We start from the raw sequence: 18,562 nt of genomic DNA, 5'->3' as shown, positions 1-18,562 counted from the left end.
GATCAATTTAAATGTAAAAGCTAAATAGTAAGTCTTTATATACTAAGGCAATGACACACATACAATTTTTTTTCCAAACCCTTTCTTATTTCATAAAACTTATTGAAAACCTATCAAGTCTTGTATGGAATTGATTAAGAAGTATTTCTAATCACTTGGAAAAAAATTTACACGACCTAATTGATTAAGGACTGGTTACAATCAATTAGAGTGAGGTAAATTACTTCTTAATCTATTAGGCCATTTTTACACGACCTAATTGATTAAGGACAATGTATTTGTTTTAGGGTATCCATTTTTGGATTAGGGTTGCAATATTTTATCAAATACTAGCTATTGAAAATCTCTTAATCATTAAAATGGCACATGAACCATTATTTCCTTTTTGATTCAAAACTTTTCCTTTATAAAGTAGGCTTATCCTCATTTCATTAAACACCGCATTCATGAATGGAAATCTCTCTCGTTTTTTTCTACTCTCTTTGTTCTAAAATTATTTTTTCACGAGAATTTCCTGTTGGTGTAAGCCCTAGAGGCCAATACTTTTGATACTTGTATCAAATTATTTATTAATAATAAAAGGCTTTTTCTTTATTATGTTTGTCTAATAAAGTCCCTAGAATAGATAGTCCGTTTAATGTATCAAGCGTGACTTAATCATGAGATCATATTAAACATAAGAACACTATTCTTAAAGTATCCATAGTCGAGCTTTATTATGAAGTGGGATAATATTAAAGTATTAAGACTATTATGTATATAGACTGATGATCACATCTCATGGATCATGGATAAGGAGTTATCAAGTCTTAAACATATGTATGCATATTAAGAGTAATATTTATATTGGATTGACCCGCTATGAGAATACTATATAGAATGCTATGCAAAGTGTCATAAGTTATTCTCATGGTGATAATGGCGTATACCACCCTTCGACCTGAAACCACTATGGACCCTAGATGTAGAGTCGAGTGCCTTATTGCTGATCAAACATTTTCCGTAACTGGATGACCATAAAGACAGTTGATGGGTACTCCACGAAGCATGCTAAGGGACATGAGTGACCTAGATGGAATTTGCCCATCCTGCGTAACAGGATAAATGTCTATGGGCCCAATATTAAATTGGACAAGGATGACACGGTTTATGCCTTGTGTTCAATATAGACATAAGGGCAAAAGGGTAATTGTACACATAAGTATTATCACAAAAGGATTTGTCAGATCACATGACACTTTCATGTCTTGGGTAGCAGTGATGTGTTGCTAGATACCGCTCACTATTTATTATGTTAAATACGTGATTTAATATAATTGCCAATGCCACGAAAACCTACAGGGTCACACACAAAAGGACGGATTGATGAGAGATAGAGTAACTAAGGAATACCGTAATGCACGGTTCACTTAAGTGAATTGTAGAACATCGTAAGGTACGGTGTACTTAAGTAGAATACGAAATATGGTAAGGTACCACGCGCTTAAGTGATTTTGGCATATTATAAGATATGGGCCACATACACTTGAGTGAGATTTTTTTAGCTTGCAGCCCACACAAGTGGTTCTATAAATAGAACCCTTGTCTAGAAGCATTTGTGCAGTTGCAATTCTGTTTCTCTCTCTCTCTCTCTCTCTCTCTCTCTCTCTCTCTCTCTCTCTCTCTCTCTCACTCAAAGCCTTCATTCGTAGCAGCTATCACTGAGATTGAGGGAATCTGTTCGTGTGGACTGAGTAGAGGCGTTGTCATCGTTCAACGTTCGTGATCGCTCCGTAGATCTGCATCAAAGGTTACAATCGCCACAAGAGGTAACGATTCTATTACTGATCATGCCCATTCGTAAGGATCACTAAAGGAGAAATTTTAAATTCCGTTGCGTTTTGGATCGCTCTTCTCCTTCAGTGGTATCAGAGCCACATACGAAACCATGCATCTGATAGCTGTTTATTTTCTGTATTTTCTGTATTAATACGATTAAAAGACATAATGAATCAAAGAATATACGAGTAATCAAATTTGGCATCATGTGTGTACGATTTGGATGATTGATGTTGACTATGCTTCGGAATCCGACATTAGTATGGTGAAGCAGCGATACATCGATCGTCCATAGGTTATGCAATTGAGATCGATCAAGTTATATATATGATATAAGTAATCCTTATGCAAAATATGGTATATATGATATACTGTTTCTGTTTCGTTCATTCAAACACTTAATGGTTGTTTTCCTTTGAGCGATCAATGGTCGTTTGCTTCTTGATCCAACATTAGTATGGTAAAGCAATGACGTGTTGATCAATCATACTGAATTAACAATCGAGGTGTGTTTGACAGTCTGAAATTGGTGCATTAGGGTTAATGACGGCACAAGGGTTATATTTTCAAAGAGTTATGCGATTAGGGTTGTGACTGTGCAAGAGTTGTGCTTTAAAGTATCAAGTGTTGAGGCGAAAGACGACGTCGATTTCAAATGAATTGTTCATTAAAAATTTCGTCTACGCGAGGTGCATGTTCTATATTAGTAAGGTGTGATGGGATAATTGTAATATCCAATTGCTAAAACAATGGGTCAAACTTAACTAAACAAATTATAATAAGATTATATATGTTTAGAAGCAAGAGTTGGAAATGATCCATGTGATGGATTGGAATAAGGAGTTATTCACCCAACTAAAATATTCGAGAGTTGTATTAGATACAATTGGAAGGAGTTCCTACCTAAATAACCTAGTTTTGTGTAATCTGCCTACGCGAACTTAAAACAAAGTGAAATGTGGATCTCGACCCTTTAGAAAATCTTCCAACGGGATTTTCCAAATCAAATGGTGAGGGTCATTTGTTTTGAGTAAAATAGTGGGAGCATATTTAATTAAAGGCCTAATTAAATATGTTATTGATACTTATATTTTCATTATTTTCATGTAGATTACCATGACAACAAACACCTCTAACAACATTTTTCGATCAATCCTTGACAAGGAAAAATTGTTTGGGACAAATTTTCTGGATTGACACCGAAATATGAGGATTGTCCTCAAACATGATAGAAAGCTGTATGTCTTGGAGAAACTTGTTCTTGAAGAGGAACCTCCTAGTTCTGCACCTAAGGCAGAAAGAGATGCTTATAAGAAGCATGTCGATGATGCCAATGAAACTACTTGTCTCATGCTAGCTACCATGAACTCAGAGTTGCAAAAGCAACATGAGAACATGGCAGCGTACGATATGATCGAACACCTGAAGATGTTCTATCAAGAGCAAGCAAATCATGAAAGGTTTGAAGTTTCAAAAGCCTTTTTTCAAGACAAGTTAGCTGAGGAAGCCCCTGTAGGTCCCCATGTGCTCAAGATGATTAGGTATGTGGAAAACCTTGAGAGGTTGGGTTTTCCTCTCATAAAGGAACTTGAGGATGATTTGATCTTGCAATCGTTGCCAGATAGATTCAGTCAATTTATCCTAAATTTCAATATGAATGATATGGACAAATCTCTTCCTGAACTGCTAGCCATGTTAAGAACTGCTGAGCAGAATCTGAAGTCAAAAGGGAAGTCCATTCTGATGATCGGAAATGGAAAGAGACAGAACAAAAGACCCACCAAGCAGGGTGATAAAGGGAAAGGCAAGGAAGTTGCCAAACCCAAACCCATTGTTGCTGCTTTGAAGCCTAGTGGAGGCATAGCAAAGGAAGGCACCTGCTTCTATTGCGGTAAGACCGGACACTGGAAAAGAAACTGCCCAAAGTACCTGGAAGATAAGAAGAATGGAGTAGAGACTTCAACTTCAGGTATTTTTGTTATTGAAATTAATTTATCTACTTCTGCATCATGGGTATTAGATACTGGATGCGGTTCTCACATTTGTACCAATGTGCAGGGGCTAAAAAGGAGTAGAGATTTGGCAAAAGGTGAAGTTGACCTACGAGTTGGCAATGGAGTAAAGGTTGCTGCTTTAGCCGTAGGAACTTATGTATTAACTTTACCTAGTGGTTTAATAATTCAGTTAGAGAACTGTTATTATGTACCTGCAATTAGCAGGAATATTATTTCCATTTCTTGTTTGGACAAGTTTGGTTTTTCATTTATAATAAAGAACAATTATTGCTCAATTTATTTGAATGATATATTCTATGCTACTGCACAAATGAACAATGGACTATATGTCCTTGATATTGAAATGCCTATTTATAACATTAATACTAAAAGGATGAAACCTAATGAGTTAAATCCAACTTACCTTTGGGATTGTTGATTAGGCCACATAAATGAGAAACGCATTTCCAAACTCCATAAAGATGGACTCTTGGACTCTTTTAATTATGAATCATATGAGACATGCAAATCTTGTTTAATTGGAAAGATGACAAAGTCTCCATTCACAGGAAAAGGTGAAAGAGCTAATGATATTTTGGCCCTCATACATACTGATGTATGTGGACCACTGAACATACCAGCCAGAGGAGGTTTTCAGTACTTCATCACATTTACTGATGACTTCAGTAGATATGGTTATGTGTATTTAATGAAACACAAATTAGTGTCCTTTGAAAAGTTCAAGGAATTCAAGAATGAAGTACAAAACCAACTAGATAAGTGTAGGAGAATTGCGGTCCAAAACGCAGCGGAAATTAAAATTTTCTCCTTTAGAGATCCTTACGAATGGTCATGATCAGTGATAGAATATTTACCTCTTATGACGATTGAAACCTTTGGTGCAGATCTCTTGTGACGATCAAAACCTTTGATGCAGATCCACGGAGCGATCACGAACGTTGAACGATGACAACGTCTCTACTCAGTCCACACGAACGGATTCCTTCAATCTCAGTGCTAGCTGGTACGAATGAAGGCTTTGAGTGAGTGAGTGAGAGAGAGAGAGAGAAAACGAAAATAATGCAACCGCCATTAATGCTTCTGCACAAGGGTTCTATTTATAGAACCACTTGTGTGGGCTTCAAGCTAAAAGGCCCACTTAAGTGTATTTTGGCCCATATCTTATAATATGCCCAAAATCACTTAAACCCATGGTACCTTACCATATTTCGTATTCTACTCAAGTACACCGTACCTTACGATGTTCTATAATTCACTTAAGGGCACCGTACCTTACGGTATTCCTTAGTTACTCTATCTCTCATCAGTCCGTCCTTTGTGTGTAACCCTGTAGGTTTTCGTGACGTTGACAATTATATTAAATCACGCATTTAACATAATAAACAGTGAGCGGTATCTAGCAACACATCACTGCTACCCAAGACACGAAAATGTCATGTGATCTGACAATTCCTTCTGTGATAATACTTATGTGTATAATTATCCTTTTGCCCTTATGTCTATATTGAACACAAGGCATAGACCGTGTCATCCTTGTCCAGTTCAATATTGGGCCCATAGACATTTATCCTGTTATGCAGGATGGGCAAATTCCATCTAGGTCACTCATGTCCCTCAGCATGCTTCGTGGAGTACCCATCAACTGTCTTTATGGTTATCCAGTTACGGACAACGTTGGATCAGCAATAAAGCACTCGACTCTACATCTAGGGTCCATAGTGGTTTCAGGTCGAAGAGTGGAATACACTATTATCACCATGAGAATAACTTATGACACTTTGCATAACTTTCTATATAGTATTCTCATAGCGGGTCAATCCGGTATAAATATTACTCTTAACATTCATACCTATGTTTAAGACTTGATAACTCTTTATCCATGATCCATGAGATGTGATCATCAGTCTACAAACATAATAGTCTTAATGCTTTAATGTTATCCCACTTCACACTAAAGCTCGACTACGGATACTTTAAGAATAGTGTCCTTATGTTTAATGTGATCTCATGATTAAGTCATACTTGATACATTAAACAGACTAGCTATTCTAGGGACTTTATTAAACAAACGTAATAAAGAAAAAGCCTTTTATTATTAATAAATAATTCGATACAAGTACCAAAAGTATTGGCCTCTAGGGCTTACACCAATAATAAGAATATTAAAACTCTTCGACCAGATCGAGGTGGTGAGTATTTAAGCCTAGAGTTTGATGACCATCTGAAAGAGTGTGGGATCCTATCCCAACTTACTCCTCCTGGAACACCCCAATGGAATGGTGTATCTGAGAGAAGAAATCAAACCTGTTAGACATAGTCCGATCCATGATGAGTCACGCCGATCTTCCAAACTCCTTTTGGGGACATGCACTATTGACAACAACTTACACACTTAACCGTGTTCCATCCAAAAAGGTTGAGAAGACACCATATGAGATATGGAGTGGTAAGAAACCACATATGTCTTACATGAAGATTTGGGGTTGTGAAGTTTATGTGAAACGACAAATTTCAACTAAGCTTGAGCCCAAATCTGACAAATGCTTATTTGTGGGGTATCCTAAAGAAACAAGAGGGTATTACTTCTACAATTCTTCTGAGGGAAAAGTGTTTGTCGCTCGAACTGGAGTTTTCCTAGAAAAGTATTTTATTTCCAAAGGAATAAGTGGGAGGAAAGTAGAGCTTGAAGAAATTCAAGAATCACAAAGCATTGATACACCTATGGAGGAATTAGAGTAGGAAACATAAGTAGTTGTGGAAGAGAAACCTGCTCAAGTAGAACAAGACCAGCGTAGGTCAAGCAAGATACGTCACCTACCTGAGAGATATGGGTATCTCATAACTGATCAAGGTGATGTATTACTCATGGATCAAGATGAGTCTGTGACCTACCAAGAGGCCATAACTGGTCCCGAGTCTGAGAAGTGGCTAGAAGCCATGGAATCTGAAATGGATTCCATCTACACAAACCAAGTTTGGACCTTGGTAGAGCCTCCTGTAGGAGTTAACCCTATAGGATGCAAGTGGGTCTTCAAAAAGAAGACTGACATGGATGGTAAGATACATGCCTATAAGGCAAGACTGGTTGCAAAAGGATATAAACAAATTCATGGGGTTGACTATGATGAAACCTTTTCACCAACTGCAATGCTTAAATATGTTCGGATTTTACATGCTATCGCATCATATCATGATTATGAAATGTGGCAGATGGATGTCAAAACCGCTTTCCTTAACGGGAATCTTCTTGAGGATGTGTACATGACACAACCTGAAGGATTTGACATACCAGAAGAAGCCCAAAAGATATGTAAGTTACAAAGATCAATCTATGGATTGAAGTAAGCTTCCAGAAGCTGGAATCTTCGTTTTGATGAAACAATAAAACAATATGGATTCATCAAGAACGAAGATGAGCGTTGTGTCTACAAGAAGGTTAGTGGGAGCATGATCATTTTCCTGGTATTATATGTAGATGACATATTACTTATTGTAAATGATGTCCCTACCCTGCAACAAGTAAAGTCTTGGTTGGGAAAATACTTTTCTATGAAGGACCTAGGTGAAACAACCTATATATTAGGAATCAGAATCTATAGAGATAGATAATAAAAATTGCTTGGCCTAAGACAGAGTACGTACATAGACAAAGTGTTGAGACGCTTTAATATGCATGATTCCAAGAAAGGATTCATACCTATGCAACATGGCCTGTGTCTATCAAAAACACAATCCCCTTCAACTAAGGAAGGAAGGGATCGCATGAATAAGATTCCATATGCATCTGCAATAGGATCTATCATGTATGCCATGTTATGTACTCGACCAGATGTCTCGTATGCTTTAAGTGCAACGAGTAGGTACCAATTTGATCCTGGTGATGCTCATTGGGTAGCTGTCAAGAATATCCTTAAGTATTTGAGAAGGACTAAGGACTCATTCTTGATATATGGAGGTCAGGAAGAGCTAGCTGTAATTGGATACACCGATGCTAGCTTCTAGACAGATAAGGATGACTTTAGATCGCAATCTGATTATGTGTTTTGCTTAAACGATGGCGCTGTGAGCTGGAAAAGTTCAAAGCAAGATACAATTGCTGATTCTACAACCGAGACCGAGTATATTGCTGCCTCAAGTGCAGCAAAGGAAGCTGTTTGGATCAAAAAGTTCATTAGTGAACTTGGCACAGTTCTTAGCATTATGGATCCTATTGGTCTCTATTGTGATAACAATGGTGCTATGGCACAAGCTAAGGAACCTAGATCTCACCAACGATCCAAACACATACTTAGGCGTTATCATCTCATTCAAGAGATAATATATAGAGGAGATGTGACAATATGCAGAGTACCTACACTTGACAATATTGCTGACCCACTGACAAAGCCTCTTGCGCAGTAGAAGCATGATGGCCATACTAGATCTAGGGGCATTAGGGGTATGCCTGATTGGCTCTAGTGCTAGTGGGAGATTGTTGGTGTAAGCCCTAGAGGCCAATACTTTTGGTACTTGTATCGAATTATTTATTAATAATAAAAGGATTTTTCTTTATTATGTTTGTCTAATAAAGTCCCTAGAATAGATAGTCCGTTTAATGTATCAAGTGTGACTTAATCATGAGATCACATTAAACATAAGAACACTATTATTAAATTATCCATAGTCGAGATTTATTGTGAAGTGGGATAACATTAAAGCATTAAGACTTTTATGTATATAGACTGATTATCACATCTCATGGATCATGGATAAGGAGTTATCAAGTCTTAAACATAAGTATGAATATTAAGAGTAATATTTATACTGGATTGACCCACTATGAGAATACTATATAGAATGTTATGCAAAGTGTCATAAGTTATTCTCATGGTGATAATGGTGTATACCACCCTTCGACCTGAAACCACTATGGACCCTAGATGTAGAGTCGAGTGCCTTATTGCTGATCAAACATTGTCCGTAACTGGATGACCATAAAGACAATTGATGGGTACTCCACGAAGCATGCTAAGGGACATGAGTGACCTAGATGGAATTTACCAATCCCGTGTAACATGATAAATGTCTATGGGCCCAATATTGAACTGGACAAGGATGACACGGTCTATGCCTTGTGTTCAATATAGACATAAGGGCAAAAGGGTAATTGTACACATAAGTATTATCACAAAAGGATTTGTCATATCACATGACATTTTCGTGTCTTGGGTAGCAGTGATGTGTTGCTAGATACTGCTCACTGTTTATTATGTTAAATACATGATTTAATATAACTGCCAATGCCGCGAAAACCTACAGGGTCACACACAAAAGGCGGATTGATGAAAGATAGAGTAACTAAGGAATACCGTAATGTACGGTGCACTTAAGTGAATTGTAGAACATCGTAAGGTACGGTGTACTTAAGTAGAATACAAAATATGATAAGGTACCACGCGCTTAAGTGATTTTGGCATATTATAAGATATGGGCCACATACACTTGAGTGGGCTTTTTTTAGCTTGCAGCCCACACAAGTGGTTCTATAAATAGAACCCTTGTGTAGAAGCATTTGTGCAGTTGCAATTTTGTTTCTCTCTCTCTCTCTCTCTCACACACACACACTCAAAGCCTTGAGTAGAGGTGTTGTCATCCTTCAACGTTCGTGATCGCTTCGTAGATCTGCATCAAATGTTACAATCGCCACAAGAGGTAACGATTCTATCACTGATCATGCCCATTCATAAGGATCACTACAGGAGAAATTTTAAATTCCGCTGTATTTTGGATCGCTCTTCTCCTTCATTTCCATAGTGCCAATAGACTAAAAAGCCTTTGTGAGAGTTGTGTTGTAATAAATATTTTTATTTACTTTATGTATCCAAGAGTGTGAATATCTTGCAAATTATATTTGTAAAAGACTTAAAGGTTTCAAGCCAAACCTGGTAAAAGCTTGGTCTTAGGTTATTGAGCTTGACATGTATAAAAGCTCTGTTTGTAGGTTCTTGAGCTTTACCTATATAAAAGGTCTATGAAGTCTCCTAAAGTAAGCTCGTGTAAAAGCTATATATGTTGGTTCTTGAGCTTGACCAATGTAAAATCTATATTTATTTGTTTATAAAGGATCATTGACGAATTTTGTAAAAAGTTCAATTGTGTTTTTGTGCGAAAGTCTTGGAGGCAAAAGTAGACTAAGTGGTTAGACTGAAACTGTATAAATCTCTGGAGTATTCTTTCTAAGTATTATCTCTTTATTTTCCTTGACTATTTTATTTCCACTTTGTATCTCTCTTTATACCCATAATTCATATTTACTTACATACACATTTAAAAAGTAAAAGTTTTTTTTTTAAATTAATCACAAATTTTAAATATCACAACCCACCCCAAATCCTTATGGGCCAGACTGGCCCGTATTTTAGTATTATGGTTTTAATTTTTTAAAAAGGGATGCAATGGACAAAATCTATATAAGTATAGAATAATTATAAACTTAATTAAGTGATGTTTAAAATATTCATCAAATTAACATCCATATATATGAATATCACAAAAAATCTATGTAAAAGTAAAAAGTAAATGAATATTATCTGTAATACTTATAAAGCTTTCTCTTGATCTCACAACCATATTTTTGATGACATCATCTATAAAATATATATTCATCATCTTTATATTTTCTTTTTCACTTGAAAACACACTTATGTAATCAGACCTTAGCTAATTTTTTTCTCAAAGTTATCTAAAATTATTTTTAATGGGCTTGGCCGAAGCCCTGGCCGGTCCATGAAAAACATAGGCCCGATGGGCTGGTCCAAAAAGATAGGGTAGTATTTTTTTAAACTCTTTTGCATTCTGAGCCGCGCTAAAATATAAGGCTCGTGGTCGGTCTAATGGATCAGGCCCATTTTGACAGCTCTTTCAATGAGATAATAATATAAGATATTTTACCAAACAAATTATAAATAAATAAATAAGACTATATTTGTTAAGAAAATATTAAATGTAAAGAAAAGTTTAAAAAGTCTTATAAAAACTATTCTCATGGATAATATATAGTTTGAATATTTATTACATATAAAAATTTTATAATATATACTCATTATTACTTATTTTAATATATATATATATATATATATATATATATATATATATATATATATATATATATATATATATATATATATATATATATATATTCTTCAACACAATCATTCTCAAAAATACTTTAGGGTTCTAGCCGCACGAACCCATCATATAATTGTTCGTGACATTGTCATATAATTGAGTAGATACTTTTTTTGAAGAGTCGCGTTTGTCGATGACATCGTAAACCATCATCAATCGATAGCTTACAAATTATTGTGTCATCAAAATTTGGAGTTTTCCCAAATCAGGTAAATCCCTTATTTTTATTTTATAGTTTATTGAATGTCTTAAAATCTTAGATTTGTTGTTTTTTATGTTTGTTGTTCTGAAGTAAAATTTTGATTTTGTTTTAAATTTTGGTAGTCAATTTTGTTTACTAGATAGCTAGAACTACTAAAATATAATAAATTATTTAATTGAAAACTATGAAAATAAGGTTTATAAGGAATAATTTAGACATTTTCATTTTAGGATCTTATTTTTTAAAATAAATAATAATGGTAATAGAGGAAATTGGATATTGTTAACACAAGGGACAATTTATACAATTTAATTTTCAGGATCTTAACTTTATGCTACTAATAATTATTTATCATAGGATTGATCTATTCAATATTATTGAGTGATGTATTGTTTAATTATTCTTGCCTTGTTTATCACAATTGTTCAAAAATGCTATGTGATATGTGTACTATTAGAATATAAATAAATGATTGATTTTTCTTAATATGATGAGCTTTTGGATGACTGCATTATATGAGGAATTACAAAGATAAACAAGATGATATGATTTTTTAACACTCAACCTATATGACTAATGTGAAATAAATGTAACAATGACATGAGGATTCGATAGTACTCAATGATTGAGTAACTATGAATTAAGAGATCATATTTATTTGCATTAGAATTGTGAAGTCAACCACCACATGTATGGGCACATAATATTGATTTGATGGCCCCATCTTGTTAGCATGACCGTTATTTAGACCAACCTTTTGCAAAAATAGATTTATAACAAATAGGCTCCATGATAATTCTAGTGGTGTTGATATTGTTAATTGAGAGTAAGTTTCTGACATATGGTTAAGAGATATTTGATATCGGTAATAGGTAGGATATTTTTGACAATATTAAAGGTTAATGCTTTTATATAGTAATGAATGCCTTGAATAGTTAGGTTTGATATGAAGCTTATGTGAATATTTGTGTATGTGACATTTAAATTCATGTGTTATATGATATTCCTACTTTTATACTTGTATGTAAATATTAGTTTGTGTTTTATTTGAATATTTGATGTGTTTTTCGACATTGTAGATGGCCAATTATTTTCCACCTAATTTACCAAGAGTTCCAAGTCATGCACTCTGGAGTGATTTACAAATTATATATCATGAAGAAGAGAGTCTTTGGTATTTTGACGATGCAGGAAGCACAACTCTTTTCAATAGAAGCTTGACTTATGTGTACATGAGTTTCAGAATGGAAGACACCATCTTAGAAACCCCTGTGCACATTACTCATGAGTTGACTTTTCACTGTATATGGAATATCCATCGTCATTTTCAGAATCCTATGCCTGAAAACTTGGGCAGAAGACAAGTGGGAGGAATTGGTCGCTTATATCGACGACAATTTGGTTTGGTTTATCGGAGGAGAAGTCGTGGGCATGGGCAGAGAGAAATACCTAGGGATTAGCTGTCCACATCAGATGGTTCTACTATGCTTACTTATCATTCATCTGATCCTTAGGGATATGGCCTGATGGTGGTTAAACAGGTACTCTAATAGACAAGGTTGTATTTTGTCGTCATGACTATTGTAGTGTCCATCCTTTTTAATCGTCGAGTCATCGATCTATTTTGATTGATTTGATATATTTTCTTATGTTTTACTTGACTTACATGGCAGAGCAATAAATATCTTTTCCTTTATCTATATATTTGATTTAAATTTATCGATATTTGGATAACATGTTTAAGACTAGTTAGTTAGGTTGCACTAATTTTTGGAGATGTCAGATAGGGTGAAAAGGTGAATGAAGGGGGGGGGGGGGGGGGGGGGGGGGGGGGGGTGTTGTGTTGTGGTTGGAGGTCCATTTATACAAATGTAACAAGTCACACACTCATATTCCAGAAATAGGGAAATAAAGAAGTTTCGCGCTCGAACTACCAAATAAATCAAAATGGAATGGGCTAAAAAGGAACGATCTAAATGGTAAACTTTACTTTTCTATTGAAAAGCTAGTTAGTTGGTTCTTGGGAATCAAATTCTCTAATTCTTAGAAATTTGGTCCAATAAAAGGGTCGAATTATAAATCTCTAAAATAATAGAGAGAAATACCGTAAATAGGACCATTGCAATCCCCATCAAAGGGGTAGTTCCCCACCTCCGAGCTACTTTACCATATTCTGAATTTAATGGTTTCAATGAATCTCCTACAACAGTTCGTCTTGGACCAGATCTAGAACTATCCTCAACGGTTTTGAATCACATGCTCTCCTAAAAATAAAGATTCGTTGGAAAATATGCCTAAATGCAGTCCTTTTTATGTTTTTATTATTTTTCTTTGGATAAAAATCCTCCTTGTATAATACATATTGTTTCGCATAACTTTCAGAGATTGTGATTTTAAGATTATTGAAGATCTCGTTAAGTGTGGCTTATTGTTTTAAAAATTTAAAAATAAGAACTTGTTTTAATTTTTGAGTTTTAAATTTTAGTTGTGAATTTAAATCTCAATTTTGAGTTTCAACTTAAAACCACTGTTTTTGCCCAATTATTTTGGTTTGTGTTAAAAACTAGTCTGCCAAAATAATTGAAACTTCTTCCTCTCCCTTATAATAGTATAATAGTGATGCTCTAATTTCAACGACCAATAGTTCTATTTCAATGTGCTCTTTTATTTAAGCATAAAATGTTTTTTTTGTCTCAATCCTTTATCAACACATAATATTGACAAAGGAAACTAAAACTTTATATCAAAACCAAGATCTTTAGTAGAACTAAAATTATTTTTGTTATGGTATTGAAACTTTTAGTGAGTTTGATATGACAATGGGTAATATGTTTCATTGACCATGGTAGATAAGATGGAAAGTAAAATTGAATGTGATTTATGAGAATTTAAATTTTGCATTATAAAATATAGTTATTGGATTTAGGTTGAATTTTTTTGATTAGATAATAAGATGAGGCGATAAAAAAAAGGAAAGATTTGAAATCTAAATTAATTTTATAGAGAAGTGGAGAGACAAACTAGAGACAATGACGATGTCAGAATAATATTGTCAAAAAACATTATCGAAATGACAATGACAAAAAGAGGAACATCACGATGAAGAAACCCTAGGATAAACTTGCACGGTCGTTTCCCCGTTTGCAGAAAACACGTTCCATTCCCTCTCCCTCATCCCTCATGATAACCTCTCTTATTTCTATCTAGAAACACATTCATCCTCAATGAAAATGGAAACACATAGCAATTTATGATTAAAAAAATTCATAAACTCAATTTAATCATTATTATTTTTCAGTTAAATATTTGAAAATTTCTCCAACAATCCCCCACCATTTTCAAAATATATCTAAATCCATTATTAAGGAAATTTCATGATTTCAGATAAAGGTATCTTACGATTTGAACCAATACTTAGTAAGTTAAGTTTTCACTCATCCCCGAATAGATTGGTAGACAAACTTTGATCCAATTATTTATTAAAACAAGCGTGCATAACTGTTTACCGTGAAAATCGGTAAACAATCGTTGATATTCCAAATTACTAAATTTGGTTACTTATATGATCGATCATATTGATCATAGGACATGTGCTAATTATTTTAAAAGTGAATTCTAATGAACATAAACACTTCGACAATGTTTATAATAATAGTGATTCGTGAAGATACAAAAAAAAAAGAAACGAACAACATAAAGTAAAGAGAATGTTGTAAAACGAAGATAAATGGCAACAAAGATAAATCCTTTAAATAAAGAGATGTTTCTAGAAATAAAAGATGAATTGAATTACTTCAAAGTAAATGACAATGGTGTAAATCAAACGTACATTTCTCAATTTATTGTTTCTCTACACACGGATATTTTTTTTTACATATTTGTACACACACGATCCTAGCACTAAGATCTTTTATTTATACTAATCGAAATAACCGCTTCTAACGACCTTTCTTTCATCGAGACAAATGGCGCTTTGCATGGATGCAACTATCCACTATGCTCCACGTGAATCTTCAACAATTTAAATAAGAACAAACGTTCTCTCCTTTATTTGAATTTGAATTCTAAGTCCCTGCAACATCTTGACCCTCTCATCAAGGCATCTTCGACTAGAACTCCCAATATTTGATCTAGTCGAAACATCTTCACAGGGAACTCAATTTCTTAATTCCAATATGGGCGTCGAAATTAAGAGTTAACAAATTGCCACCCAAAAATGTCATTTTCAAAACATTGAAGAAAAAGGTATTTTTTAAGAACATGCTTCGACACCTTGGATAATTCTTGCATGTCACTAAATGTCCCAATGTTACAAAAAAACTTTTCAGTTTCTCCCAGCTGTCTTGTAACGTCAGAGTCATCATTACCTTTTCCTGACAACTTCTTTTCAACCCACACCCAAATCTTTTTAATCATCACGTTTCCTAGACCCTAGGAGATCATGTGGTTAGGCATTAATTACCACCTCTTCAATGCATAATCCAGGAAAGACACATGTCCCACTAACTTGTCAACCATTAATGTTGATTTGAACCCTTTTTCCTTCCAAAAACGCTTATAAAAGACAGAACTCATACCAATTCCATTTTTTACGCTTTCTGAAATGTCAAACACTCTAACTTTTCATCTTCTTAAACAACCTTCAAGCAAACCCATATTTTCTCCTTTCCTTCAAAACTTAACAACAATGGAAACCTCAAGCAAAACCTCCAAGGACATAAGTAAAGCTACCAAGATGTCTGTCAAATCAAAAACTCCCAAGAAGATTTCAGAACTACCTCCTTTCGCTACATTACCTGGTCCAATAATGGTGGGCAACCAACAATATCTCCTAGAACCAAAAACTGAAGAACAACGCAGGATTTACGCCTCTCAGGTACTTATTCCCATTTCTGTTTCTGGTAAAACACATGCGTTATTTGGACCTTTGGCTGATTTAGATATTAATTTTAGTAAGCTTAATGAATACTTCCCTTCTCATCATAAATGTAAACCCATAGGGCAAGCCAATAAACCTAGGGTTGAACTAACCACTGCTGAAGAACCCAAAACAGACGAAACCATAGATTTGAGATTTATGAACAACGACTTTAAGGTTTTTTCGTTCCACTCCCTCATTTAAAGACCCAACAAATTATATAGAATGGCTAAACAAAATAGAAAAAACCAAAGCCCGAAATTGGAAAGATATGGGGATTTATGACCTGATAATGCTGTCGAAATTAAGCTTAGAGTATAACTTATCTATGTTAGTCTCTTCGTTGTACTTTTAGGATAGCACACATTCCACCTTCCACCTTCCATGTGGTATGATCACACCAACTCTCTTCGAACGAGACGTTATCACAGGGCTAAAACCTACTTGTCACACATACGACCCCGATATTGATTCTGAGGATACTATAGCCTTTTCCACCTCCAGGGAAGCATATTCGACCCATATCGCACACTACCATGACAAGGATATTGACACTATTTCTGATGTGGAACATATATCCTTCTTAGCTTTGTGGTTATCCCACTCCGTGTTCTGCTCGAAGTCCATACAGGTCGCTAAAAAGTACCTTACTCTGGCGAACCAACTGCATGATGGATGTGACGTTTGTTTAAGCGAAATAATCCTAGCAAGTATTTATGAATCAATGAGTGATGGAGCCACTCAATTAAAGAACTTGGGAGGAAAAGGAAACCTCATTCTCTCTGGTCCCTTCTAACTACTACAACTATGGCTCAATGCCACTTTTGAGGCAAGTCTTCCCAATAAAGGCCTCGTTGATGAAGAAGCTGAAGAAGTGAGGAATAGAGGAGTCGAAGGAATTCGATTGACCCAACTAACCCCCAACGACGAAGAGCAAACTCTTCGACCAACCTTCATCAGATACGTCATGATGTTCGCCAAGCGCCATGTATTCACGTCGAGCATGGCCCCCTTCACAACTAGGAAGTGCGGTACATAATGGTTCACAAGGCCCTTTCCATCTCCCTCCAAAAGACGAGAGACAAAATCTCTGCTGATTTAGGAGGAATTTTTGACTCCCAAAGTCTTAACCCTTCGATTAAACCCTTCAAAGATCCAAGTCACTTTGATTTCCTATCAGCCCAATCTCGCGGCTCGAAAGTTTGGGTTAATTCAGGCTCTCCCAAAGTGCCTGTATGACAAAAAAGGCAGCCTTCTCCTCTACGATGCAATTCATAATGAAGACACCACTCTCAAATAGATGGCTAGATATACTGGCAAGACACAACTTACCCCTGTCAACTTCGAGACTAGCTTTCTATGTACTCCAGAATTTGGGACATGGTGGAACGCATATTATACTGAAGAATTTTATGACGTTCCCTCTTTTATCCAACCCTTTGATAAATCTTTTCTTTTTATGTAGGAAAGAACCAAGAAAGGTACTTACACGCTCATCAAAGAAATTTAAGCGTTCCAAAATTACTTTGAAACTACCTATAGGCCTGATGATCTTAATCAAACCATCCGCGAAGCAGCTGTCACACTAAAGGAAATTTTTTCAAAGAAAATGGTAAGTTTAAATATCCCTTCGTACGTTCCTCCTGAGAAACGCTACGAAATGGCTTTCGAATTGTTTTCTCCAAAATGTCCTCGACTGCCAAATGCTAACTTTGGAGTGGCCCTTGCCCCTCCATTTCCAGACTGGTTTATCTGTGGGGACTCCATTAAAATCCTTCGACAACAATCACAAAAAAAATGCCCAGCGGGTGGTTGCGACTAAGCATACTCTAGATAGTATCAAAGGGCATCTTCATATAAGGATCGAAGATGTTCACATCAAATCAGACATATATGAAGGTGTGACATGGGAGAGTTTTTGAATCATACACATCTATTAGGATATTCACCCTTAGCTTATACTAACTGCTATGTGTTTCTTTTATTTTAGCCACCAGGGTTCCACCCAAGAAGCCAATAATCAAAAGGCCAGTCGAAACGAAGATTGAGGGAGGCAGCAAGCCCACAAAGGTACACCTATGTCTTACCCATTAATCTTTGTTATATATAATGGTGCTAATACTTCAGCATTTTCATTCAGGCTGCTCGAAAACCTCCTCTTACTATATCAAAAATCAAAACCAAAACAGCAGAAGCTCTTGTTATAGTAGATTCTGACGAAGAAGACCTGTCACCTATTCTCGACCTCACTTACAGGAAAAGAAAACAACAGCCAAAAATCATGAGGCTTTGAGCCAACCTCAAACAAAAATTGCCAAGAAAAGGCCTACTGCCCTAACTATTCAAGAGCCTACTCCTGAGGCTATGAAGAAGATAACAGCGACTCAGAGCTAAAGTGACATCTCCAACCCTGGGGTCGAAGGGGACAAGGTAAAACATACC

The 18,562-nt window shown here is 35.5% G+C and overlaps 1 long non-coding RNA gene across 1 annotated transcript; it reads left to right on the top strand.

The window, feature by feature from the left end:
* Positions 1 to 11,040: 11,040 nt before the first annotated feature.
* On the top strand, positions 11,041 to 12,902 carry LOC127129154 (uncharacterized). The gene is made up of 2 exons (XR_007806198.1): positions 11,041 to 11,209; positions 12,282 to 12,902. It is a non-coding gene; the product is annotated as an uncharacterized LOC127129154 (long non-coding RNA).
* Positions 12,903 to 18,562: the final 5,660 nt, after the last annotated feature.

Source organism: Lathyrus oleraceus, chromosome 3 (assembly GCF_024323335.1).
Source record: "Lathyrus oleraceus cultivar Zhongwan6 chromosome 3, CAAS_Psat_ZW6_1.0, whole genome shotgun sequence".
Taxonomy (NCBI): domain Eukaryota; kingdom Viridiplantae; phylum Streptophyta; class Magnoliopsida; order Fabales; family Fabaceae; genus Lathyrus; species Lathyrus oleraceus.
Note: the sequence above shows the minus strand (reverse complement) of the source record. Positions and strands in the feature narration are given on the sequence as shown.